Here is a 26,160-nt window from a genome sequence, read left to right as displayed (position 1 = left end):
ATCACATGAAACCCCAAAAAAACACTGACTAAATACTGAATTCAGCTGTGTCCAGTTTTGGGTTTGGGTTTTATGTTAAAAAGAAACTGTTTTAAATCGAAACCTATTACCAGCTGATCTTTATCTAAAAGATATCCTTATTGCCACTTCACCCCACATGTTATTTCTCATTTTCATAGTCCTCCTTAGTGTAAGATGGGTATATCTTCACTGCAGTTACTCCAGGTGATTGTAAACCAGGGCGTGAGCACACACGTTAGCCTAGTCTGGGTCTGAGCAATTACACTGCAAAGCACTACCCAAGTTACTATGTTTTTACTGGTACTGCACTCACCCCTGCGTCTCTTGTTAGGACTTCTGGGAGAATATCCCATGGTTCTATGCAATGCAGTAAGCTGAGCTGCCCAATGAATTGTGGGAGAATGTAGTCTCTTCTGGGCACACAAGGGGAACCGTGGATAGTCACTGCCAGACTATCACCACACAAGTGTTTTAGCCTGCATCCTTACTGCACAGTGAGCAGGTTACCAGCCCAAGTGAAAGCCCCCAGGTTCTAACTCGCAACCCCTCACAGGCTAGCTAGCTGGGCTGAAAGCACCACTAAACTCAAAAGCAGTGGTTCTCAAACTTCTGTACTGGTGACAGAAAGCCTCTGACTGTGACTCCCTCATAAATTAAAAAGACTTTTTTATATTTAAACACTATTATAAATGATGGCGGTGAAGTGGAGTTTGGGGTGGAGGCTGACAGCTCACAACCTCCGTGTAATAACCTCATGACCCCCTGAGGGGTCAGAGCCCCCCAGTTTGAGAACTCCTGGGTAAGAGGTTTGAGTGTGTAGATGGGAAGGGAAATTAGGGCAATACCTGTTAAACAGTCCAGAGTAACACTGTAGTGAAGACATTCCCTAAGGCCTGGGCTACACTAGCATGGGGGTTCGAACTACAATACACAACTTCAGTTATGCTATTCGCATAGCTGAAGTCGAAGTATCTTAGTTTGACTTAGCTGGCCGCCCTCACGGTGGCGATTCGACTGGCTTGGCTCCCCCGTCGACACCGCTTACTCCTCCTGCCGAGGTGGAGTACAGGCGCCGATTAGCAGATCGATTTATCGCATCCAGACGAGACGCGATAAATCGATCCCTGATACATCGAACACTACCTGCCGATCCAGCGGGTAGTATAGACGTATCTTAAGAAAAGCCAAATCAACTGAGGCAATGCAACTGTCACAAGAAGATGGACTTATTTCACAAAGCTATGGCTACAGTGATCATCAAGTTACCACAGTGGTATCTGAGGTTCCAGAGTTCTCCCCGGTACTATTACTTAAAAGCAGAAACAACTGTGATAACGGAGTATCTCTCTCTTGTCAGTAGAACAAGGTGGTACGGTAATATGTTTTACTGGACCAATTTCTGTTGGTGACAGAAGCTTTTGAGCTACACATAGAGCTCTTCCTCAGGTCTATAAAAGATACTTAGTGTCACAGCTAGATACAAGGTCAAACAGAATATGTTCTAACTACTTATGCTAAATTACAGTATCTATTTGACCTAGTACTTAGCTGTGACGCTACCTTTTATAGACCTGAGGAAGAGATCTGTGTAGCTTGAAAGCTTCTCTCTCACTCCAATAGAGTTGGTCAAATAAAAGATATTACTTTACCCCCTTGTTTCTTTAGTATCCTGCAACTCACACAGCTACAACAACTCTGGACACAACAAGCTGACTTTCTAGATTTGTGATCTCTGTATGCTCAAACTTGCCTCTAAATTCAACTTAAAATACAAGGACAGAATTATAAAATCATCATGAGAATGGTGAAGTGAGGGTTACTTAAATCCCTGCTGCCATGTTATAAAGAGAACCATTTCCTCTTATATCAGTACTTAAGAAATGTCTCTAGTATAGTTTCTCATACAATATTAGAGACAATGGTGAGGAAGCAGAGCACACACTTATTCTGAAAAGGTCTGGCATTTATTCTTTCCACTGGCTCATGGTGCACTAACTAAAGACAGCTATGCAAACCAAGTCAGAGTAACCCATCTGAGTCTCAAGTGGTGCAAAGTCTTGGAGGCTTTCATCTTTCACTAAATCATGAACAGCTGTTTTTATTAACCACATATCTTAAATCTGACAGGAATAAAGCGAAGACAAGGAAGTAGGCACCCTTTCCACCGAAGTATTACTGTCAACATGGTGAAAGGCAATGGATCACTTGATTATCTGTTCTGTTCATTCCCTCTGGGGCTCCTGGCCTTAGCCACTGTCAGAAGACAGGATACTGAGCTAGATGGACCTTCAGTCTGACCCAGTAGGGCCATTCTTATGAAAGACATCAAGATAAAGAAATCTCTTTTTAGGCGTATGTCTAGGGATAGGCTTAACATCCTCTCTTCTCATCACGTCTCCCCCTACTTAAAATAAATAAATAAATAAAAAAAATCAAATCACAGAAATCAAAGAGTTCATTAATTCAGAATCCATCCCTTCATAAGTTCATCACACTCCCTCACTGACAGCTGCATTGCTCAGTTTTCTTAGACCCATTAACATAGCAATCAAAGACAGCTCCCAAAACTGGGTGCCCAAGTAATTCCACATCCAGCATTCCATACAGAAAAATAGTCCCAACTCCAACTTTTCAACGAGGCATTAGTGGGTCTTTAAAGCATGTCTACAACACTTTTGCCTTGTATCCTCCAAAAGTACTCATTTGCTCTCAAGGGTTTCTTTTTCTAAAACTGGTTTCATAAAGCAAGAGATGAAGCAATAGCCATTCATTTATTCAGTGCTGCTTAATTGGCTGTGATGAAACAACAAAGTCTGGTTTGACAACATTTAGCCATGAACGATAAACAATCTTCAGAGAGAATACACATACAGTATCTACCTCTTCATATTGGACACACCCAGTTTCATCAACTATATTAGACATTTTTCACTATATTTCAAATAGAAAAGTAGAAAATTCTGTTCTCTTTCTCAATACTCAAGATGTAGAACGACACCCCAGGATCCTGTAGTTTACACTTTAGAGGTCCACTCTGTTTTCACAAATTATTTACAAAGACAAATGAAAAAAACCACAAAAAACTGGAATCCTTTTTGTATTTCACTGACAGCCTAGCAGATTAATGATCACACATGCTCCCATGGCTTAATACTGGAAGGGTAGCAAGTTTTGTAGCAAGTTGCTACAAAGTTCTTTGCACAGGCTAAAATGCTACAGTGTATCAGTTTGCAATACAAGTGTTCCCACACTGAAAAACCCAAAAGATCTGCAAAACCCATAAAAGAGGATATATTCTAGAGTAGTCAGGATACGAGTTCTACAAATGCTACAAAAAACTGATAGCCAAGAGCTGTATTAATCTGCTACCACAGGGTATGTCTACACTGCAATTAGACACCCATGGCTGGCCTATGCCACCTGACTTGGGCTATGGGGCTGTTTAATTGCGATTTAAATGTTCAAGCTTGGGCAGGGTCCTAGAGCCCAGGCCTACATGTCTACACCACAATTAAACAGCCCCTTAGCCCGAGTCAACTGGCATGGGTCATCCGCAGATTTTTAACTGCAATGTAGATATATCCCATGAAACCCCCTCTCCTTTCACAACCCACCAAGACCACAGTGTTTGATGGAAAGGTGATGGTGCCTTAGGTGAAGCACATCTAGTGGATGGTGCTCAACTGTAGATCTCCTTCAGAGATCAAAGGCCGAGCCCAACCCTGGACATTTTCAAAGAATGATGCAAATGAGCTTTTTCACAAGAGCCATCCCCCAATAATTACGCTGAAGAACAAGCCAACGTTATTTCACAGACACAGGAGAGCGAAAGAAATAATTATCTGATGCAAAGGAGAAAAGTATGGTTTAACAGACCAGCCTAAAGCAATCTGTTTTTTTGTATTTGGCTCCTATCTGCTACGGTAATGGATTCCATGAGTAAAAATGATTTTAAAAGGTGATTAAAGTGACATCACTGCACATGACTTCATTCCGCTGGAAATGCAAGGTATGCATAGGTAAACCAAAATCTTGGCAAATTACTGCAAGATGAATTCAATTAAATAGCTATTAAAGGTAACATTTAGTTTGAAGCTATATCTTTTTTCTTGGCCAGGGAAAAAGCAGTAAGTAAAACACACTCTTCCATTGTGAAAGGGAAGGTCTATTGCACACAAAGCAGCTTTGCACAATGTAGTGTGTACAAATCAAAAACTTCATCTAAAGTACACAGAGAAGTGTTGACAGGAAATCACAGACAGAAAAGGAAGATTTTGGATTCTCTGAACCCACTCATTTTTACAGGTTGAGGGCTTTGGGAGTTTTTTTGGTTTTTTTAAATACCCATTCGAATACTTTAAGTGCAAAGTTATCCCAGACATGAAGATCCTACACTTGGTTAAAAGTATTTCACAAATAAGATTTTCACAAATAAGATTAGTAAAAGGTTATTAAAACTGGTAACTAAAATTGCAGCAACACCAAGTAACTAAGAGCCAGAGATAAATTACACAGAACTCTGAAAATATTGTTACACATGGTTAAAGCCACAGGAAAAGTAAATCTTGCTAACTTTGCAAAGAACAAAATACCCCATTTTATTTCCACATTCCTTTCCCTCGTATTTCTTAACAAAAGGGCTGCAGTTTTCTCTAGGCTCTGATAAATATAGAAGCTGTATTCCATGTAGGGGGGAAAAAAATCTTATTTGGATTGGGATATCTCCAACTATGAGCTTTATTTGCTCTACAAGGAAGGAATTTACTATACCGAATAAGTTCTTAAGTTATAACTCAAGGATTGCAATACATTCGTGATTAGACACATGCAGAGAGATCATATTCACACTTGGTCATAAGAGGACCTGAGCCCATAAATTCACTTTGATAAGGGAGAAGAAACACTCCTCTTTTTACTTAAACTCCACCTCTAACAAGGAGGGATCTCCTCTTCCATAAATATCTTTGGGAAAAAATATTAGTGAAGCAAAATACAGGCTACTTCAGCAATGAAACCCTGAATATAAAGGCATCTAATATTTGTTTTACATTATCCTTCATGCGAAAGGAACTAAAATTGTACGTTCCACCATAAGATCGGCATATAATAAAGAAAGAGTTGGAGGCAAACACACTGATCAACATGTTGCAATCTTGTCAGCACTCAAGATAAGCAAGGTTAGGCCTGGTCAATATCTGAATGAGAAGCTTCCAAGGAACAAAGAAGTGGTGATTTGCTGTGTGGTGATTTCCCCTCCAAGTTAACTCTGAACCAATATTCCAGAATGGTAAAAGGATATACTGTAATGCTGAAGATGCTCACTCCGAGATGAGACAGAGTGGTCCTAAGCACTTTTGGCCAAGTAAAGTTTGCAGGAGCAGGGTATTCATTCTTGTGCCCTAGCCAAATTACAGTTTGGGTTATTACATCCTGCTCTGTAGTTTCAACTGGATGTGGTATTCATCACTTTCTTCCCTTAACCATTATATAGTATTACTGTGCACTATGAAACAGTTATCATTTTTACCCCAGAAACCACTGCATCTCAGTGGTGGATGAAGTGATCTTTGTACATAATTTGTCGTCATCATACAACTTACTTGTAAAGGGTTCTTGGATTATTTAGAAAAAAGGAGGCCATATAAATATAGTACTACTTTTATTAAGCCAGCAGTTCAGACTTGAAATGGGTATATATTTAACATGTTGAAGACTAGTGATATTCTAAGCAAGGATTACACTTTGACCAAACTGTAGGAAATTAAAAAACACTAAAAATCTGATTTTGGGGGGGAGGGGAAGTCAAATTATGGGGCAGCTCCAGTAGCACCAGAGTTAAGGTTGCAACATGGTTTCTGTTTAAAGGCAAATTTTCAATCTTCACCCAAAAATACACATAAAAATGTTTAATAAACTAGTATATCCATATAGAACTTATGGTGCGAATTTGAAGTAATTTGCTCCAGGGGTTCACAGTATACAGGTCACCTACCAAAATTCTTAAAATCAGAAAATTATCACTTTGTGCAGGTGTTGGGGCAGAGGAGGCAGCAGTGGCTCCATAAATCAATCTCACTGAGGCATCAGCATGATACCTGGTGCCCAGTACCAAGAACAAGCTCCAAAAATTAAACAGTTATATATAGCAGTTCACTCTTGGCTCTGAAGGCTGAGACTCCTCAATTGAACTAGTAGCCCTGAGAGCAGCTGGCACTGGTTTTCATTCTTCCCACTGCCTCCTCCAAATGAAACAAACCCACAGCTATTAGCTTTGCTTTTCTGACTTCTCCCTGTTCGTTGGTATGTTTGTGGGGCAGGAAGAGCAAAGAGTTGCAGAGCTCCCGGAAGTAGAGTTCCTAGCTTTGCACTTCCTGCAAGAGGAGCAGCAAACATATTCACAGCCCATCAACTGACAGTTCCTCCTCTACCCTTTGTCCACTCAAGCCTAAGAGATGCCATGAAGGAACTAAGAAAGAGAGAAGAGTTGACAGTTGAGGGGCACAACTACCAGTTCCTCTCTCTCTGGACTGCTGTCCCAGGAAGTCACTTGGAAGCTGTGTGCCTTTGAGCCATTCAGCTATCAGGTCTCACCCTGTGTCACCCACATAAATCCACTGTGGGAAAGAGAGAGGACGAAGGAAGAAGAATGTCTTTCGGGAACAACCACACGACCTTGACCCTCCTCCTGTGGAGATGCCAGAAAGAAATCATAGTACTTCACATTCTTTACTAAAACTGCCGTTTTTTCTATGCCTACTACAGCTCCAGATCAGGACTCCTACTCATAAAGTCCAATAGATCCTTACATGCTGTTTGTAGCGCCACTGATCCAGGCAGTACTAGCTGCTAATCAAAATAGAAAAAAGTGGACAGAATTAAGGTTGCGTGGCAAATGAAGCAGCACACTAAACTGTACTGCTAGTTTTTGCATATTTGTGACTTATGCAACATGATTACATTCTTTTCAGGGATATGTGGAGAAACCTTAATTAGGCATTTCTTTGTTCTCTAACAATTGAGTTTGGAGTTCTAAGTCCTACAGCCCAAAAGAATATGGGAAGAAAAAAGACAAATGTGAAACACAAGCCTTAACTCTAATTAGATTTTTGTAATGAACGGATACTTGAGACAACCTGATTTAGTTTTTTACATGGATCTTAATTCATCAGACTTAAAGCCAAATGGCTTTTACAACCAAAGGATCAAATTCCTCATATCTTTTCAATTCTAGGTTACTAGTGGTTGTTATAATTAAGTACAATGGAAAGACAAACTCTAAAAGTCAGATTCTTAGATGTGGTTAGGTCCTGTCCACAAAGGCAAGATCAAGCCATGTTATAACATGGTCTCCCAACAAAGTTTTGCTGTTTAAGTCAAGCACTATTAAGTCTCCATAATCCTGTTTATACATGTCCTTAACTTTTGCTTCAAATGTTGGAACCAAGACAACATTTAAGTTTAATTATGTGAAGCTTGTTTATGCACCAAACATTAATATGACTAACATGGCTTTGACTTCTTTACACTATATAACTTCAGTTGAAAGCATCACACTTACTGCTATGAATCCTGTGGCACTGGGGTTAGGAAAGGAGTTCTTTTCATAAAGTCCGCAGTAAGCTGTTTTGACTTTTGAACCGCCTTATATTTTTGTAACACAAGACATGAACCAATATACATCAGCTTTGGGTCTAGCCAAAACAATTGCAGGAATATAACACCATATTCTTTCAGGTGAGATGTAAAGGAAAAAACAAGGTTTATTTCAGACAACTGGTTCACCCTCTCTCCTTTGCTCTTACCAGTTCTCTGGACCTTATAAGGACAGTGCTACATTAAACAGTAAACACAAAATAGCAAATCTCAGAACAGAGCAAGTCTGTCAAACACATCTGGATTTAACTTCCACTTCCCTTGGATTATGGAGACACTGCCTATCCTCACAATTTCTTATGAGACATTTCATTATGTGTCTCTCTTGAATTTTAATTTGTATTTCACTGTCAAGCATCCTATTGGATACTGTGCTAAAAAAACAATGTTCAGTTTTGATAAATGTTAACTGAACACTATGTAGCTCACTCAGCTCTTCACAGCATTCATTGTCTCAAGTTTTCTTAAAGGTGGTGAAGCTGTAAAGATAGTTAGTAAACAACTCAGTGCTTGGCTACACTGGCACTTTACAGCGCTGCAACTTTCTCACTCAGGGGTGTGAAAAAGCACCCCCCTGAGCACAGCAAGTTACAGCGCTGCAAAGCGCCAGTGTAAACACTGCCCCAGCACTGGGAGCGTGGCTCCCAGCGCTGTAAGCTAATCCCTCAGGGAAGTGGAGTACGTGAAGCGCTGGGAGACCTCTCTCCCAGCGCTGCCACTGCAACCACACTCACACTTCAAAGCGCTGCCGCGGGAGTGCTCCCGTGGCAGCACTGTGCAGCTGTAAGTGTAGCCATACCCCCACTCTCTTCTCCTAGGAGATAGGGTCTCATTCAAACCAGTGTTCCTCTGCAGGAGAAAATGAGTCATGGGGCACCCAAAAGCAGATACAGCACCCTGACGATACACCCTCAATTTGCTTCAATATTTTGTATCCACTAATATTGCCAGGGCCAAAATATGTTCAGTACCTGAAACAGAATGAATGTCCTACTGGCATCATATGCTTTCTGCACTGGTGTTTCACAGGCCTTGGCTGCCTCTGTGTACATCAACTTACAAACTGCATTTAATTATGATTATTGAGGGGCAATATTTGACAGTGTCAAAAATGATGCTGGCTATTTCAAAAATAGCTTCATTTCTAGTGTAAGCTGTGTCTGAACATGAAATTAACTACTCATGCTACCTAGTCAGCTTCAAGTTGCTGTTTCCAGCACAAGATTAGTCTGTAGGGGCAAGTGCAATCACAGAGTGGATTCTACAAAGTGCACTCATTCCTCTCATTCTGGAGAGGAAAGCCATCAAGTTATTTTGGATATCCTGTTGCTCATCTTATATAAAAATATTAGAAACTAAATGTTTAATCAATTAAACAGATACACGCTACAAAAAAGGAATAAATAATATGCTTTAAAGGATGAACAGCTGCACATCATTTTATACTAAACAGAATATTTTTAATCAACTTTGTAATAAAAATGTGAACTTCACTATAAAGCTTTTCTGAGTACAAAATTGAATTTTAAGCATTTGCTACATTTCTCAAGGCACTGCATTTCCTATACCTACCTCCTCCCTCCTATCACCTCTGCTTTCACACAAGTTAACTGCTTCTATAGAAATATTTTATTCCTATATGCTCAACAAGATACTTGAGTTGTTACAATACATAATCATCACAACATGCCTACACACTACTGGCCTTTTAGTTTCACTTTTTCCCTCCACTCAGGAGATCCATCATTTAAACAAATTTACCAGACTTACCATAAGGTCGTCATGTTCTCAAGTTTTATGCCCCAAAAATGGGAAAATCAAATATTTGCAAAATAAACTACTGAATGACAAACAAGTTTCTTTCCTGGATGTCAGCTGTATAAACAATGCTCCTTTAAACTGTAAATGCTGTCTAAATGACTGCCAAAGTACATATTTATCTTGTTTAAGAAGTGGTATTAAAGACCATCACACCCAAAAGAAGAAAGATTTTCACAAATCAGCAAAGGAAGCAGAAGATGCCTGCAGCAAAAAAGAAATGCAGGTTCTTCCATTACAAGCAATCTTTAAATAAAGAAACACTGCTAGATGCAATTCACTCATCTAGAATGATGAAGTGAAGTTTCAAAGAAATAATCTGTCCGGTGTAATTTGCATAACAGTGGCCAAGGTAAGGTCAGAATGTTTGACCAGCCCACATATATAACTTTATATCAAGTGGTAATTTTTTTTTAAATGCTTCACAAGCAATGCCTCGCTTAACCTATAAATAGCAATCCACTGAAAGACCATAAATATAGTCTAGTCTCTAGTGTCTTATGTAGGTCAGCATGAGGCATTATTTGAACTTCCATGCTAAATTAATATAGTCAGAATGACATAAGGGGCTCTCCACTGTAAACAAAGAGAAGAAAATTAGGTCTACTGGCAGACACAATCAACCCAGTTTCAAAAAAAGTTATATTGCCATTTACTGGAAAAGGTTCTCAAAGATAATGATACACTCGTTATTCTCTACCCAGAGTTTTATAACAGTGCTGATCACCAAATTATCTTAATTTTTTCACACCCTCAATAGTGGAGTTGAGAACGCTCAGTACCTGACTGATACGTGCCTGGGGGTTCTCACTGTGCTGAGTTCCAGACTAAACTAGATTTTTTATTTTCCCAGAGCCAGCCATATAAAAAAGTATTTCTTCTCACCCTAAAATGATCCAGAGGATAAATTCTTTGCAGTTTGTTGTGAGAATACACTCAAATTTACACACTCTTATGGAGATACCAGTCAATCCTTTGATCTAGCCAAAATGGTGCTTACCACAAAACATGCCTAGAGAAGCTGGATGAGAACACAAAGGTAGCTGTATGCCACAGTTGCCATTACACTCCCAATTTACACTGGGAGCTGAACCAGATTCCGGAACTGGGGAACAGCCTCACAACTGCTCTAACCTACACCTTGCTATAAAAATACTCAAGTTCCTTTAGCTACGGTTGCGAAAGTACACCAGCACTCCAGCCACTTCTCCTTCCTGATATACCATCTATACTGAGACCAGTGAAGTGAGTGGGGTAGGGCCAATTATATGAAGATTCCCCCTTCCCCTATGCAAGCGTAATCTTCAGCTCAATGCTTAGGCTAACTATACTACTGACCAGTGTTCACTGAAACAGAGCACTTAATTTAAAAACTGAAATGCTAACAAATATTTTTAAGGGTGTTTTCAGTAATAAGAAGTTGGGAGAAAACTTGAAAACTGGTTCTACAACTGTCATTTGGACTGGCTTTTATTTAATTTTTTAGGTTTTACAAGCAGAATTGACAGTCAGTAGGCTCTAATTGCCCCTCTTTATGCATGGGAAAACAAACTGACAAAGCATTAACAATTTACATCTAAGTTTCCATCTCGGCCATTTGCCCAGCTTCCTTTCGCCAAACTTGGAATGTTACAAGTGGCTGTGCCTATTGCAGTAGTCAAACCAAACCTATTCGGTCTTCAACTACAAGACTGTTGGTCAAGAAGCTCCCTCCTTGTCATGCAAAGATGTCTCAATTTGCACAATTTGCTCAGCTCACTTCAAAGGCATCACCTGGACAAAACATCAGCAGCAATTCAGGGGAGAAGAATATTGCTGCCTCTTAGAGGTGCCAGAACTTTTGGAGTGGGTGACTCATAATTGCCACAGCTACTAACATCATTCTCCAGCGTTATTTATTATGGATTACAGTGGGGGACTCGTATCTTTTACTCACATAAGGATGTAGCCTTGATTCATCAGCTTAGGGTTGCAAAGGCAGCTGGATGTGATGCTGGCCAAGTCATTCCAATGTGTACTGTTGGCTATGAAACTGACATGCCTTAATTGCATCAATATAATAAGCCATTGGCTCAGGTGAATTTTGACTTTGACTCTTGGGCTATGTAGATGTATCACCTCCTGAGTAATAAAGGCCAAGAATGCAGGCTAGACAGAAGAATATCCTCTAGTTTTTTTCCTCTCTTCTCTGTGGTAGGGCTCCTAAGCCACACTGCTCTCCCTTTTTGAAGGCCTTCAACTCCAGACAATAAAGCAGGTGTCAGGTCCAACCTTAAGCTCTCACTGCTTCTCTTTCTGCAAGTCCACTCCCTTTGCTTTACCAGTCTCTTAGTTTCCACCTCATGGACTTGGCTATGTCTGGCTGTTTTGCCAAATGACATCCTCTCCTCAGGGTACTTTACTCAGGCACCTTGTTGTCTACTTAGGCCACTTTCCAGGCTCTTTGAGTGTCTTTTTCCAAAGCCAATCCCAGAACTCCTTGGACTGGAGAGACCCAGCGCTCCTACCCCTTTCTAGTTTCATACTCAGAACAGGAGACCGAACTCCTTTCCTGATCTCCCACATGCCAAGAAAAGGGAGCTGAATAGACAGCATCCCTTCCAAGTAATTTTTTTTGCCATCCTCTAACAACCAGGCTTCCCTCTGGTTGACAAGTCAGCGTGACTTCTGCAAAAACTGCAGAGTCGGTCCGTGGATGGAATGGTATGAGCAATGACTGTAACATATAAAGAATCTGAGCATTTTTACCACTATGATTTAGCCGTACTCATAACTGATTAGATTATGGTGATAAAAATGCTCAATTTCTTTCACTGTTCCTGAAAACTGAGTTGCAAAGTATAGTGAATTACATCTCCTACCATTCTTAGTGCAGAAAAGGTCTTGTTAAATGCATAAAATGTATAACATCACAAAACCTGTAACAGTGCCCATGCAGAATAGAGTTTAAATATCATTCGGAGAGCAATTGCACAAGTTCTCCTTGGGCTCTTCATAGAGCAGAGCCAATAAATCTAACAAGTTAAGCTATTTCCAATAAGCTGAATTTCTTTTAATATTTGAGACTTGACTGGGGTTAAGTACCCTTTTTAAGTCTAGAATTTGTCTGTCAGGTTATACTTTTCTATATTAAAGTACAGCAGTTGTTTTACAGGAACAGTAAGAAGTTAAGTGATTTACCTAGTGGAATGACAGACAATATGATTGTTGGGTTCTGATTCCCAGAGCCCCTTGCGCTAACCACTAACCAAAAACAAAATTCAACAGAGTCTCAACCTTGTTATCTGCTGTTGGTTTCATGAGAATGGCTGGAGACTTGAGTTTTTTTGATAAATGAAGTCAAAGTCAGTTACTCAAACTTTCCCTTTTAAATTTAAAAATGCTGGGAGGGGAGGGAGGAGAAATTAATGGCAGCTGGGAAACGCCTAGTAAGGAGGAGAATGGTACCTTGGGAAATTCTAGGCTGAAATGGGGAAGAAGAGAATTGTTGAAGCAGGACACGTAGCTAGGCTAGTAGGTGGGTAGGGAACGCAAAAGTAGAAGCAGAGAGGACCTGGTAGATGGAAGGACCATGTGTGGCTGCAGACCAGCCAGTAGGCTACACACTGAATGCATATAACTGAACAAGCAACAGGAACTGCAGCTACCTGTCAGCTGGGAGTAGGAGTATGAGGCTGCAGAGCATGCTGTAGCATGGCAGGAGAGCTGCAGTCCTCATACATGAAGGCGTTCCCAATATGGCATTAAAAAGGATTAAAGGTTAAAACTTTCCAGCATAATCATTAATGCTAAACATCACTTGGTCACAGGTTTTGTCAGCAGATTGCTAGGAAACAGCAATAGAACTGCAGCAGCCAGAGAGACACTAACAGCATTCAATATCAAATATTTAGAACAATGATGGGTACTTACCTCAAAACATGTTAGAAATGTTAGTAAATATTCATTTAGCTATATAAATCCTTTTCAGTAAGCAGGTGTGACAGGTTCCATAATAGATAGAGAACTTGTGCTGCATTAGCCAGCATTCCTCCCCAACCCCACCCCGTCTTGGTTTCCTGTTCTTTTACCTCCATTTGAGAGGTCAGACATTCCCTTATCTCCCAAACACGCCCTCATCCAAGCCTTTATTTAAAATGTTATGACTGAATTCTAATTTCTCTCTTCTCATGTTATATCTTCCCTCCCCATCTGCAATCCAATGCTGATGCATCATACTCAACAATCTGAGCTCTCTCTTAGTGTAAGCTGTTAACATAGTGATCTTTTACACAAACCTCCTGGATCAGACTGTCAAACAAAAACCATATTCTTCATAATGCAATCATTATGTCTAAGCAGCATTAAACATGGAGGATGTATCTCATGCTGCTCTAAAAGCTAGTACATATTCCTTACTTCTGAGCAATCTATCTTTCCATCTAAAATAGCAAAGGAACTCTCCATAAAATATACAGCTTTTGCAATGTATATCAATCATCTCTCCAGAACAGTAATATGATTCAGCTATGAAGATCAGCAACCCATTCTCCAGCTTCCAACTTCTCAGTCAGTAGTCTACTAAGTTCAAGCAAAAGCTCTACATCAACTATATCCCACCCTAACTCTTTCTCGTTGAGCACGACCAGCTACCCTGATATGTACATTTTCCTTCCCTGACTTTTGCCCAAAAGATGCCCCATACTGCAGTCTGCTATTGACTCTAATCGGTTTGTGTCATAATTAGAAACTGCTGTCCAGGAACATTCTATCACAATAGCATATTGTAATAATTTAGAGATTATACTGGCTCCTCATTAAACAGCTGATTTTAAAATGTCTCATTACCCGTTACACAGTACTCAAATTTTACTTTAATGGTCTTGTGAATTTTCACCAAACAATATAATCTAAAGTTTGCCTGACTTATTTTTGTGGATAGAGATTGTGTATTATAGTCTTTTGTAAAGCTCTTCACAGAAGTCATCATATAATTTTCATTAAAGCCTTGCTGAAAGATGAATTTACATTTGACAAACTACTGAAGCCACTGAACACAGCTGCTTTTGACTATATGCTCTTAACTTGTTTTTAGCTTTGGCAAAATAAACTTGACAGTTTTAAGAACTTCAGGATCTATACACTCACAAGAACATGAACGTAATCCACCTTCAAATGCTCATTTTTTTAATCTATTAATAGGGTAGAGTTGTGTAATGCTTCTTTCATTAAAGTTTGGTTCATCTTAAATAACTTTTTAATGTGTCCTACAGAAAACAAAAACGCTAAAAACAAAGATAAGAAGAACTTTTTTCTGGAATCAATCAAGTTAAAAAACACAAGCGAAACCTGAAGTTGACATCTGAGCAAAGTTCAGTTGAATTTTTAAATATTTCAAGTAACATTGAGACTGGGTAAATATACCAGCTTGCACTCTCATAGAAAAATTCACCAATTAGTTTACCCTAAGACAGAACATGCCAAAGCTTCAAAAATAAGATTTTGATTAAAACTGCTTTAAAATATTATAGAAAATACTGACAAGAAATGCTGAAATTTCACAGGATGAGAAGAATACTGCAATAAACAAAATGAGGGCAGCATTCAACTATTCACTGGAGGCTTCTCAAGGTACTCAGCCTAAGATATACTGATATATGTGGACAGGAACCCAAAGAAAAACACTGTACTCAACCTCCAGTAGCACCTAATGCTGTCTGAACTTTTAGAAAGGCAACATTCCAAGCTTCAAGCTACCTGAGGAAAAAGACTCCAGGCTGACATTATGTGGGAAGGACTCACACTGTTGAAACACACACACCCATTTGGCCCTGACCCGACACACACCAACTATTCCAGCGATGGGCCACTCCTAAGTAGAGTGCCAATCATGCCACTCTGCTCCTGACTCACTGTATTCTTAGATACTGCAGCAGATAGATTTACTCACTCCTGGGGGAGATTCTGCACCACTACACAATGCAAAATCTGTGCAGAATTAGTGTTCTGTGCATAATTTCCTTTTCCCTCTGCAGAATTGGTGCTGCAGAGCTACTAGCCCCCACTAGGGTAGTTGCAACTGTCTGGACTGGGGGTGCACTCCACGACTGGGCTCTGAGAGGTGGGGTGCAGGTGTCTGGGCCAGGGAGGGGATCAGCGAAATAGGAACTGGGTTGCATGAAGGGCTTCTTCAAGTCTACTCCTGGGGGAATCTTTTTTGTTATCTGTATGGTTACAGACATAGCTGCTGACAGGTATTTTGAAATAAATTACCACAATAATTGAAACTGGCATGATTATATAGTGTTATTTTGACAAATAAAATATGCTGTATTTTGAAATATTGTGCACAGAATTTTTAATTTTTTGGTGCAGAACTCCCTCAGGAGTAAGAATTACAATTCTGAAACTCCGTTGGATGCAAGTATGAGGAGATGAATTACTTGAACGGTAAGTTTTGTTTTTGTTTAAATTAGATTTTTAGTAAGGTTTGTGGAGTTCTATTGAAATATTGGTTTGTACTGCATAAATATTCAACAGCTAACCATTCCATAATTTTAAAGTTTGTGTTTAACAGCATAGTGAAAATGGTGTTTGGAAAGTCAAGTAAGCCGTAGATTTTCCTCAGTTGATAACATCTCTCTAGAGAGCTGGCTAAAGTGAGGTGAAATAATTTTCATGTTACCTTTACCTTCTAGAGGTGACTATTTACCTTCTAGAGGTGAATATTTAGACTAGAATTTTCAGAGGAGCCTAATAGAGTTAGGCACCAAACTCCTATTGGCTTTTATTAAGTCCTTTAAAAATCCCAACCTTAATGCCATTATTTGTATTACCATAGCACCTAAGATCCCTATTCATGGGCCAGGAAGAACACATTCTGCTAGGGACCATACAATTAGACCAAGAAGATCATCGCTGCCCCAAGGTGTTGACAGTATAAGTAAAAATTCCTGGCACCACCCAGCATCCATACATTATCCTACAGTTATTTTATCTTGTGTATTATGGCATCCCCAGAGGCTCCTGATCAGGACTGGGGTCCCATTAACAGCTACTGTACATACAAAGCTACTATAGCCTCGCACTATATAGGTACTGTGTTCCAAAATCCATTCCAGTCCTACATTCTCTCCTATCCCACCCACCCCTACACACAAAAGAAACACTTATTCCATCTCACTCACCTCATCTGCAGGCATGTAGGGCATTAAGAGCATGATTTGCCCCTAAACACACACACAAAATAAAGTTGTTTGGGCAAATAAGTAAATGAGGGAAACCTTGTAAAAATGGCTATTGATAAATGCTGATTGAGTATAAGACCTTGCATCATTCAGCCAAAAGAGAATGCAAGTCTTTTATTAAGAAAAATATTGCAAGAAAATAAGAAAGAGAGAGAAAAGAAAAATCCTTTCTGAGCAGCTTGCTAATGAAAAGCTGATTTACACTTAGGACTAAGTGATTATTAAAACTCTCCACTGGTAAAATGTATTTCCGGTAGAGTACCGAGTCTTGGTGTGTATAAGTGAAGCATTACTGGTATTTTTTCTAATTAAATATACCCGGTATTGATATTATAGGCTAAGAATTCACTGTTCCAGGAACTGCCTTTTTATCCTTTTTCTTCACTCACTGACTACACTTATTTTCTGCCCTGGTAAATCAATATTTTTAATAAGTGTTTAACTTATTCCAGCAATGTGGCTGAGGTGCAACTTAACATTTGGAACCCCAGAAAGAGAGTCATAAGGAAGTGAATCAGTGGGGTTCTACAAATGACATAACAGGCTACCACTGTTCTGTTTAGTTGTGCCAATCAGATTAGATAAGGCAAAGATAAGAGCAGACATTTCCTTTCTGTAGTTTCTAATTAAAGAATAAGTATGTGTTACAAAACAATCTTATATTGTGCAATTTTTCTTTGAAACCTTTATATGTTTTCTAGCTTTGCTGTTATATGCTTTAATCTTGTTCTAAAATATCTAGAATAAATAAGAGAAACTTGATCTAAATAAAAGTAGCAAAGAATCCTGTGGTACCTTATAGACTAACAGACATTTTGGAGCATGAGCTTTCGTGGGTGAATACCCACTTAGTCAGATCCGAATTAAGTGTACGTATGACTAGTAATAAGACCTAGTTGTTATAATGCCTAGAACTAAGGCATATCACTTAAAAATAGAGATTGAGGAAGATATCCCAAATTCACCACCATTTATTTTCATTGGCTTTTAAAAAAAGCCATATATTGTGCTGTAATACTGAGAAGAAAAAAAACATACCCATTTGTTACAAAAGGCCATTCTGAAAAACAAACATTGCTTATTAAGACAAAGTACAATAAAGAAACCTTTGCCAAAAAGGTTAGTGGTGACAATTAGAATCATTAGTCTGTGGAATAGCGTAGCCTATTTAAGAGGAACTGGACAGGACTTTTGTAACTGCATAATAGGAACAATCCTGCATAGGCAGAAGGATGGACTAGACAATTTCTTTCCATCTCTAGTTCCGTGATTTTGTGATCCAAGACTTTTTTAAATATAGTTATCAATTAAATCAGTGTATTTTATATACTTTAACAGTGAAGAATTTAATTTAGGGCATTGTAGCAGGGTGCTTACCCTGCTCCTGCCCTGAAGGGCTTAAAACAGCCCTGGGGGAAGGTTGTGGCTGGGAGCTACTAAGCTGGGCTGATTGAGAAGTGGCTGCAGCTGGGTCACGCCCCAATCAGGCCACAGTTGGCCTGTATAAAGAGGCTGAGAGCCAGGAGCCTGCCTCTGCCTGTAGAGGGAGAAGGGCCTGGCTGCAGGGAGCTAGACTCAGGGTACCTAAGTGAAGCAGGGCTGGGGAGCCCCAGGCTGCAGCCTAGTATAAGGCCAAGAGGTACTGGGAGTTGCAGGGGGCAGCCCAGGAGTAGGTCAAGGCAGCAGGTCCAAACCCAGCCTTGCCAGTGATGAGTGGCTGATACTGCAGTCTGCCCCAGGGCACGGGAGTAGACAATGACTGGCAGTAGCCACATACTGAGGCGAGGTGGGGATAGAGGGTGGAGGTTTCCCTGGAGAGGGGAGACCTTGAGAGAAAGGGGTTACTGTCAGAGGAGCAGCACCCCATGGAAAAGGGAACTGGGTCCAGGGAGGGACATGGGGGGACAGAGGATAGGCAGATCACCGGCCTGCAGAGGGCGCTCCAGAGCTGAATCGAGCTAATTCCCAGAAGTCATCAGCAGAAGGCGCCGCAGGGGTGAGTCCACTCATCTACAGGCATTGTAATACAATAAAATTGTTAAGTTGTCTTCACAAATATACTTACACAATCACATGCCTCTGCATTTCAATTTAGGAATATTTTATTCTTTATAGCCATGATGACATCCAAATTGCTATCCTTCTGATATAAGCTACCAAACATTTAAATCTAACAAAACAAAAGACTAGTATACTAAGGACACTTTTGTGTTTATGTTGAGGATAGTTGCAAGCACATATTCCTGCACCAGATAAGACAATACTTCTGCAACAAATCCACATGAACAACAAACAGTTTGAAATTAATTGGCTGAGAGTAGTTACTGTAGTAAGGACAAGAAATCTGACAACAACAAATCTGAAGCCTTTTCCCATATCCTTCAACCAGTTTTTCTCCATCTGGGCACATTAAACTAGTCCTGAAGGGAGGTGGGCAAAACAGCATGGCTGGGAAAGCTACATGACATAAAATCAACTCTTCTCTCCCTGATGCAAATCATCTTCTGCTGTCACAGGTGGCTTCTTGAAAGGCACCCACATTCCGTCATCTCTCTCTGCTGGCCAGCTCAGGGAGCTCCCCAATCGTCATCCTCAATTTCATGTCCCTGCTCACAACACTCAAGCTCAATCATGGGTCTCACCAGCTGATACTTCTACACCCACCATGAGCAGCATGGTGCCTTCTGTTGAGCTGAAGCAATGAGGAGGAGAAGAGTAGCAAACCACAGTTAACACAAGAAACAGAAAAAAAAAGATGACAAGCAAGAAAGGGCAGAAAGGGATGTTGGGGGAAGATTGTGGCAACTGTTCTGTACCATAGCACAAGAATATGTGGTGGCAGGGGAGTTGCCATCCAAACTAACACAGAAGTGTTGGGAATCATTGCTCCAGTCCCTAAGGTATAGGCCACACGTCACTGATCACCTCTGACATATTCAAGAAACAGCAACTACAGCTCTAAAAGAAAGCCAGAGCAGCCTGGTAAGCAGCCACTAGTTAGGGAAAAAAGAAGGAACTAAGTGATATAACACTTGCTAATGTTTAACCATTCAAGAAGTTTAGAGACTTTCATTTCAACATTGTTATTTACAAACATTTGAATAAAGCAAATATGACTTAAGTAGCTCCTAAACATAGCAAGATTTTCCTCATCATTCAGCTATTTCATCAACTATGATTTATGACTGTTCTGGTTTCCATGAAGTTTTGTTTTATTTTAATATAAAATTTCTGTTCCATGTTTGTCAGACAGTTTACAAAATGCTGTTTAAGTCATTTACCACAGTTTGGGGATATACATTTAGAAGTAGAAATATCTGGATCTTGAATGCGACTCAGACTAAGATCAGAAGGGACTATTATGTGCCACTGAACTCAACACACTGACTTGCAGATAAATATAAAATACTAATGGTGTACCTTTTAAAAAAAAAACTTGTCTGAAGTTCTACTAACTATTGATCCAAGATCACTGTGACCGGAAAATAATTCAAGGAAAATAATCAAAACTGTGCACTTCATTTTGCGCATCTAACAGCACTCTGTAGCCAGTTACACTGTTTCCCCTTTCCAATCAGATTCCCTGTTGCAACCTTTCAGATACAGGACAAAGTGACATGACTAAACTAAACTGGCAAAAAGACTGAGGGACACAAACAGCATCTGAAACTCTACTTTTAATTCTAGATTTGACATTGACTATCCTTTTAAGACTGGCTGTAACTATTCAAAGTAAGTGGGAACAAAGAATTTGCACTTTTATGTTAAATGTTACAGGCATGTTCATAGTGACCAGAAAACAAAACCTAATATTAAAAAGTGTTGATGCATTTAATTACCCTATTAGACTTTAAATACATCAACAGCAAGAATGAAAGTCCAAAGAAGCAGTATTATTATAAAAGTCATTCCACAGATCCCAGTTAAAATAACATGCTGAATGTTGGCCACCCACAGAAACAACAGTATATTGTTACACCAGCAGGGTACAATATATGGCACCCATGGTAGCTTCTGACTTTTAAAAAGAAAAAAAAAGTTTCTCTCATTGGAGAAAAGTCTATAAGTTGACAAATCAGGTGGCTAACCACTACTTCATCAATTCACTTGACTACTCCCTATTTCACAGTAACTCCTCTGGGCTGGCAATCCATTACTGTTCAGAAATATTAGACGAAAAGGAAAGAAAACTGGAGAACTCATCCATACTGATGAGGCATTCAACCACTAGAGGAGAAAATATAAATTAAAAAACAGAACTGGAATTTGGACAAACCTATTTCACTTCAAAGACTAACATGCTGAGTAAGGGCCTGATCAGCACCCACTGAGGTAAACAGGAGGTTTAACTGACATGATGGAAGCAAGACAAGGCAAATCATCATGTGGATGTTAAAGACACTCAGATATTTTCATGATAAACCAAGAGACTGAAAGATACAGTAGTTAAGGAAGGTGGTGAGCCTGGGAAATTTAAAGGGCCTACACTTCTTGTGTCAGGCACCTTTTCATTAAGCAGTAGATCTTATGAACACACTGTGTATTCAGTTATTTTGGACTGGATCAGAAACACTGCTACTTTATTATCCTTGAATTTAGTATATTGGATCAAAACTATGTTAAAATTAATCATCTTTTCATTCCTCTAAATGAATTAATATAGGAACTGAAAATGTAACCATTTGTGTTATAGTTATTAAAGCATTTTGTGCTTTTTGTTAATAGAGAAGGGAGAACATTGTCCTGACTTCAACAAATATTGTTTAAGGTGTTGTACCCTGTTTAGCCAAGGGGCAATTCAATTATCACCAAATGACTTTGAACAACAAACATCACCTACTGGTTCAGAAGGAAGATTTGATTGTGGCTCAGCTAATAAGCCAGACACCCTGCCTTCCTCTTACCCCACCCATTACCACAAAATAAATAAATAAATGAATAAAACCCACAACAACAACAAAAAACTGTTCAATATGAAGGAAGCCCCAGCAGGCATAGAAGTGGTAGAGAGGCCTAGGCTGGGGCTTCCTTCATATTGAACAGTTTTTTGTTGTTGTTGTGGCACTGAGCAGGCCTCCCCCCCATCCCTAGAACTGCTCAGTGCCTAAAAACACACAGCAAAGTGGAAGGAACAAAGCACTGACGTCAATTACCGGAGGATTAAATCTAACAGCCAGGAGAGGAAGAGGAGGCGGCCTCATTATCAAAACCACCACCAAGAAAAACCTAACAACCTGTAGTCACATTTACCCAGAGCCATATAAGTTTTATTTTCTTGAAAAGAGGGAATGCCAGCACATCTCACTAGATATTATGTGTATGGCTACACATCCACCCAACCGTGAGTGCTGGGGGATAAGGGGGCTTGCTCATCCCCATGTATTAATCTAGACAGTCTATGGATTGATGCCTCTTTTAGCAGGTCACATCTGACATGAAAGAGTCCATCCAGAGCTGCAGAGGAGGGAGGGTGGGGGAGACAAGGAGTGGGTAGAAGTTTACAAAGAGACCAAGAGAAGGCTCCGTCCATGAGGGAGAGGTTACTAAAACCAAAGGGGCAACAGAAAGAGTTTCAAGCGGGGGAAGATAGTTGGAAAAGGCAGGTTTGGGGGTGGGGGAGGGGAGGAGAAAGGATAAAGAATAAGAGGGACGCTATGGCCCCCTCAAGGGGAAGGCGGATTCCGGGGAACTCTTACCCAGCCCATGCTCGGGGGCGGAAGGGAGGCAGATGTTTCCCCTCCCTCCGCCCAAGCCCGGGTACCTCCAGAGGAAGGACGACACAGACCCACCGCCAGCGAACGGGCCTTGTCTAGACAGACACCCGGGAGCCCCCTCCTCCAGCCCCAGGGAGCGAGACCGAGTCGGAGCGGCCCCGCACTCCCCCCCGCTTACCTCCGTTCGCTGCTCCGCTAGGCCCGGACCATTTCCCGGCTGCCGCCGCCGGCCCGTCGGGCGGGAGACGAGGAGGCCCAAAGGGGACTGAGGAGCCGACAGCCAGGAGGAGAAGAGGACCGAGGCGCGGCCAGGACCCGGGGGACGGGAGCGGGGAGGGCAGGGCCCGGAGCTAGGCACAAAGACCAGGCCCCAGGAGCGGGCTCGGGCCCCGAGATGGGGGCCCGGGGGGAGGGAAGGCAGGACCCGGAGGGGAGGGGGAGCTCCGGGAGCGGGTCACAGGCGGTGGGAGACGACGACGGCGGGGGCGGCTCCCCGGCGGTCCCGCCGCTCCATTGCGGGCTAGGCTGGGCGTGCGGCCGGGTCCCGGTGCGGCCCGGCAATGTCGAGTCCCGTTGGCTGGCTCCTCAGACAGCGACTCCAGCCCAGCTCCTCCCGCAGCCGGGCATTCGGATTACCCAGCAGACATCACGCTCGCACAGCCCCGCCGCCGGCCACGTGACCCCCAGACCCGGCCTGGGGAACCCACCACGTGACCCGGGCGAAGGCGACAGAGACAAGCTCCGCCTTCTCAAGGAAAGGCGCGGGTTCCCGCCACGTGATAGGGGCAGAGCAAAGGGGAGGCGTTGAGGCTCCCCCTGCCGGAGGGGAGGTGCCCGCTTGATGTGCTGCGGCCTTCAGATGCAGTTGCGAACGTTCAGTACCTAAAACTTTGAGGCTGTGCAGGTTTGGTTGCTGCCCACCCAGAACACTTAGTGCTCCTCTCCATCAGACACCAGGCAATGCAGAATCCACTGCACTGCAACCTGAACTCTGCCCTCTGGCACAAGCCACCACTGATTGCCTCTATGTTTCAGCCAGGGCTGCCCTGCCGTAAGCACGGACTAAACAAACAGGTCATTTATGGGGTATATCCCCCTGAATTGCATCCTTTGTCATCTATATGTTCCCCAACTGCCCTTCACAGAATGAGGGTTATCTGTACTGATTGATGCAGAGATTAGAGGGCAGAAGTAAGCACAGGTGATGTTCCACAGTGGAATCCTTAAGATTGGTGACAGCTGGCAGCAGTTTATGCAGAGTGGATGAAGTGCTCAAGGACAGGCCAGACATATATACTACCCTAAATGCAACTGCTGCTTTTGTGAGGACAGTCTGACAGTTTTTCCTACTGTACCTATGTGCTACAACCTCACAGAACTATATAGCATCTGAAAGCATAGGGTGTTACATCAATCAGGGAAGGTTGGAGCATCACTCAACAGGGGCACAGTTAAGGTTGTAGGGCAGGACTGGTGCATGCATATCTCTATATTTACTGGATTTTAGTGGTCTAAGTATCAGTGAACTTGCTAGTGTACAAGAATAGGAGGCAGTGCTAGTCAACCTTGACTCTATATTAGTAAAGTTTTTGGACAGTGAATAGATGGCAGTGTTAAACTGAAGAGTTAACAGGATATGAGGAATTTGTCAACATCTGTGAGATGTATTTCCTGGTCTGATGTCTGAGATTAGACTTGAAATACAATTGTGGCTGAATGACAATTTGTGACAAGTATATCAGCTGTTGTTGGCTTTGTTCCTTTCTTTGGTTTCTTCCTTTGATCTTTGTGCAATAATTACTTACCAAGAACTGTAGTTAATAGTTTGAAGGAAGGACTCCCCCCATTATTTGTCAAAAGATTACATACAGTTTTAGTCTCCTTTTCCATACTTACACATGTATACATTTAACTTCAAAATAAGATTCATCTTAGCTATTATATAGCACTTTGTAGCAGATCTCAAAATGCTTTAACTAAAAGTCACTGAAGGACTAGCTCCTTACCTACTTATGTTGTATCTACTTAGGTTCTGTGGGTAAAGAACTAGGTGAAGCAGTCACTTAATACATCAGTGAAAACATGGATCCAAAATCCCTCTGCTTCATCATCCTCACCATTGAGATTCCATACTCACATATGCAGGAGTACTTCAGGTCTGCCAACCCAGGATGAATTTCATCTAGGAGGCATATGGCGCAAGAGAAAAGTCATTAAGATAACCTCTGCTCTGGACTTCTTTCCACTTAAAATCTCAAATATAATATTAAACTTATTTTTTGACATATGTTCACAGGGTATTGCTTATAGCATTATTCCTATACTTGCCAGTTCAGACATTTAAGTGAATTCATGGCGGTGGCAGCATAATCTAGGTACACACATCACTTCACCATCTGTCCCTTTGAAAGACTGTAGGCATGAGATTTAAATAGAGGCTTTTTTTCTTCATTTGTGTCCCTATAATTCTGACCCATCTACAACTGCTTTCTGATTTTATACAGTTGTGTGCTACTCAGATGAGGTCCTATTGTTTAAATATTTATACTTAGCATGTTACATTGTTGAATGCACAGAAAAGTGTGGACCCTCTTCCTGTTGAGACTGTTAATCACACTATGTTTGTAAACCACCTTAAGATCCTCTCATAAAAGGCACTAGAAAAAGCCAATCCATCATCATCAATGCATGAATTAGCAGTGCTGATTTGAGTATTTGCTGTAATACTGCTGCTCCTGGACTACCCATATTCCTTTGTGTAATTTATTTTAAAGCTGTTTTTCTGTATTTCCTTTTTTTTCCAATTCAGCTAATGAAGTGTTTTGTTTCTATGACATTTTATTCCATACATATTAAAACAAATCCATCTAGAATTGCGCACAAATTGTTGCTGCTCTGGACATCAGGGCCACTCAGAATTTTATGGTACCAGCAAGGATAGAATTCAGTTCTCCTGCTGCAAAAGCACAGGCCCCCTATGCCTTGAGCTAAAGGACAAACACTGTTGGGAGGTAAGCATACAGCTGTGCATGTCTGATTCCACCCAACAGGGGACAAAAGTGCAGATACATACTAGCAAGCTAATTACAGTACTTTAAAACAGCAGTCTTTATTTAGATACTAGGTGGTTAGGTCTATACCCCCTGCACAGTAGGTAACTGTGGCCTGCAGGAGCTTCTGCACTAGTCTGGCATAAACATAACAGCAAACTTATAATTAAAAGGAGGTGCACGTTAGCCACAGTGGTTACTGCAACGTCAAAGCTCTGAAGCATCTACTACTGCTCAATATCCCAGGGAAGGATTCAATCTCTCTTCCAGCTCATAAAAATCCCCCCCCCTCAACCCAACACAATGGTTGTGTGTATGGATCCATAATTTTCCTTTTTTTCTTCACATTCCTGGTAAGGTTGGTTATACGGCTACAGGTCTTTTGGTGTTTTTTTTTAAACATACATACATACATAAACATACATAGCATTTGAACTTAGGCTCAAAATTTCAACTTTGTATGGATTTACCAGTATTGTGTCCTCCTAATACAGATTGCAAGAAGAGGCTCTTTCACAGTCCTCTTCCTTACTGTATAAGGTCTTACATTTTAAACAGTTCCTAGTCCTGCTGTTTATTTTTAAATAATATTGAAGCAGAGTTCCAGGCCTCTGACTTCATGTCAGTGAGATTAAGACCTCTGCCAATGAGTATGATCCAATATTTATTTCATTTAAA

General features: G+C 41.0%; 1 protein-coding gene across 3 annotated transcripts in view; it reads right to left on the bottom strand.

Moving 5' to 3' along the window:
• Positions 1-23,090, bottom strand: part of AFF4 (ALF transcription elongation factor 4) — a 97,353-nt gene extending 74,263 nt beyond the window's left edge. The window contains exon 1 of one of the 3 annotated variants that reach the window (XM_032769188.2): positions 22,611-23,090. The gene's annotated coding sequence lies outside the window, so the exon portion shown is untranslated. Of the gene's footprint in view, positions 1-7,579; positions 7,661-22,610 lie in introns of those variants that run through there. The other 2 variants (XM_032769186.2, XM_032769189.2) reach the window with 2 other exon arrangements.
• Between the last annotated feature and the right edge of the window lie 3,070 nt (positions 23,091-26,160).

The sequence above is a fragment of the Chelonoidis abingdonii genome, chromosome 7, assembly GCF_003597395.2.
Source record: "Chelonoidis abingdonii isolate Lonesome George chromosome 7, CheloAbing_2.0, whole genome shotgun sequence".
In the NCBI taxonomy this organism is placed as follows: Eukaryota; Metazoa; Chordata; order Testudines; family Testudinidae; genus Chelonoidis; species Chelonoidis abingdonii.
This window is presented reverse-complemented; position numbering and strand designations above follow the sequence as displayed.